This window comes from Myodes glareolus, chromosome 15 (assembly GCF_982192425.1).
Source record: "Myodes glareolus chromosome 15, mMyoGla1.1, whole genome shotgun sequence".
NCBI classification, from domain to species: domain Eukaryota; kingdom Metazoa; phylum Chordata; class Mammalia; order Rodentia; family Cricetidae; genus Myodes; species Myodes glareolus.
Genome location: NC_142040.1, coordinates 18,158,483 through 18,160,669, shown reverse-complemented (window position 1 = coordinate 18,160,669; position 2,187 = coordinate 18,158,483). Strand labels below are relative to the sequence as shown.

The window sequence follows — 2,187 nt, the reverse complement described above, 5'->3', positions numbered from 1 at the left end:
TGGCCTCCGCTGCTGAGGGCTATATATACTGTGTGAGAAAGTGGAATAAAGGCTTGTCTGCAGAACCTGAAGTTGTGTTGCGTATTAATCCTGACGTCCCTCGTTCAGAAGAACGACAGTTGCCGTGCTGGTGCAGAGTGAAAAATAGATCAAGTAGGGGTACAAAGGCCTGTCCTCTAGGGACCCCACAACCTTAAAGAGGTGGATTGTTTTAGACCCTAAAATAGGTAACGCTCTCATTGCTCAATGAATCTAACGTGTGGCCCTGAGGACAGAGCCTGGATTGTATCTGGACATGGACTGTAAAGATAATGAGAGCGAAGAAGTGGCGGTGCCCATTGTTGTCACGTGACCATTGTGACGGTGCCCTGAGTGCACCCTCCATGTCTTAGTTGAGCAGGTTGCCTGCATATCATCCTGCCTTCAGATGCCAGCCGAAGGCTTACTTTTTAGTGACCCCAACACTGACACTCTGGTTGAGTCTCGCTACATGAGCCTTTCCATGACACTGGAGCAGGCGTGCACCGATGCCAGCCTTGGGTGCCAGGAATGATGTGAGCTGGTGTGGAGACGATGGATCATGTTTTGGGATGTCCAGTGATATTTCCTGACTCTAAGGTTTTGGATTTCATCAGTGGAAGGTGGAAGGCTTTCAGTCAAGAAATGTAGTGGTTGCCCTCACGAAGACTGGCTATAGCCCTCGTCTTCCGCTGGTGAGCAGAGCCAGGAGTGGATTACAGCGAGGAATACGCTCGCATGGCTCTCTGTTTATCCACAAGGTAGTTAAAACATTTGCACCCAGGCTGGGCTTTACATGGCCCTATCTGTACCAGGGCAAATATTTGTAGAATGGATGTGCCAGCCTGATCCCCTCCCACACTGGTGTCATTCCTGGAACAGCCAGGCAGCCACCACTAAGTATTCTACAAATAAACCCTGCTAAGAATAGCGTCTTCTTTCCAGAGCCTCCGCATGAGAAACTCAACACCCTGTTGGAGCTAGATAAGCAGAACGTGTTTTGAGAGCTTGTTCAAGTGAGACGGCAGAGAATGGAGCCGGGGAGAGCCCGGTCTATGGAGCCAGGAGGAGCCCGGTCTAAGTGTGGTCAGTTTGCCGGATGCTGGCTCAGACTGGAAAGCGCCTTTGACATGCTGCTGAAGGGCTGCCTGTCAGAACCCTGGGGGGTCACTAAAACCCTGACAGAAACCATGCCCAGGAACCAAGGGAAAAATTCCCACTACCATCTTGCCACTTGTAAGATGCTAATTAATAGACTCCGATATCTCTGACACGTGTTCTGCTGAAATGTTTTGGAAAGATAAAATTCAGTCTCTCTCCTTTAACCAGAACTATATGCTTTCCTTAATTATAATTAAATGTTTAGTATTTTCTTTTAAAAGTTATTTCTTAATTTTAAAGATAAGGCTATACCCGGCAGTGTTTGAACAAGGCATGTTTTAGTTGCTCTCCACCCTCTTCATCTCATTGGACCCTCACACCTCTGGGCCCCTTTGCTCTACTCAAGCGTGCTCCCCACAGCTTCCCCTCCCCCATGCTTCGTCCATAGATCCAGTTTGTAGAATTGTCCCTAAACTTGCTATAATTTTGCCATGGATGCTATCCTGGATTTCTCTACCTGAAGACCTTGAGATAGGAAGAACCATTATTCCATGTTCATTGATGGCAAACAGAGGCACAGGTGAGTTGGCCATGCAAGATTAGGTTTGGTAAACGACAGTTCTGGATGTAGCTACCCTGCATTTGTTCTTGTTCCCATGGCTCCACCAGCGTCTTTGTACACGTGACTAATTGTCCACCTTCAATCCTCTCAGCTGTTCTTTCTCATGTATTTGTTTTAATTTAGCAAAGACAAAATCTTCAGGCCATAAAAGGGTCTCAATTTATGGTACAGTATTTGAGGCAAACATCCGAAGTTTCCTCAAGACTTAGAAGTATCATTTCAAAAATAACTCTCACATGCCGCTCCGCAGTCAGGAGGATATCGCGAAAGTCTTCTTCTGAGGCCGTGCGTCTATTGTCCCGCCAGTTAACATATATGGTTTGCATTTCGACTGCCTGGTGCTGTCTGCTATGGCCTGAATTATTCTCTCCAAGTTGGAATGTTTTTCCTTCTTTGGCATCCATTAAAAATCATCGGCAACATGGCCGCCCTCCAGAAACCCTTCT

At 47.0% G+C, this 2,187-nt stretch overlaps 1 long non-coding RNA gene across 1 annotated transcript; it reads left to right on the top strand.

The window, feature by feature from the left end:
• Window positions 1-422: 422 nt before the first annotated feature.
• LOC125414044 (uncharacterized) lies at window positions 423-1,289 on the top strand. The gene is made up of 2 exons (XR_007236129.3): window positions 423-779; window positions 964-1,289. It is a non-coding gene; the product is annotated as an uncharacterized LOC125414044 (long non-coding RNA).
• The last annotated feature ends 898 nt before the right edge of the window (window positions 1,290-2,187 follow it).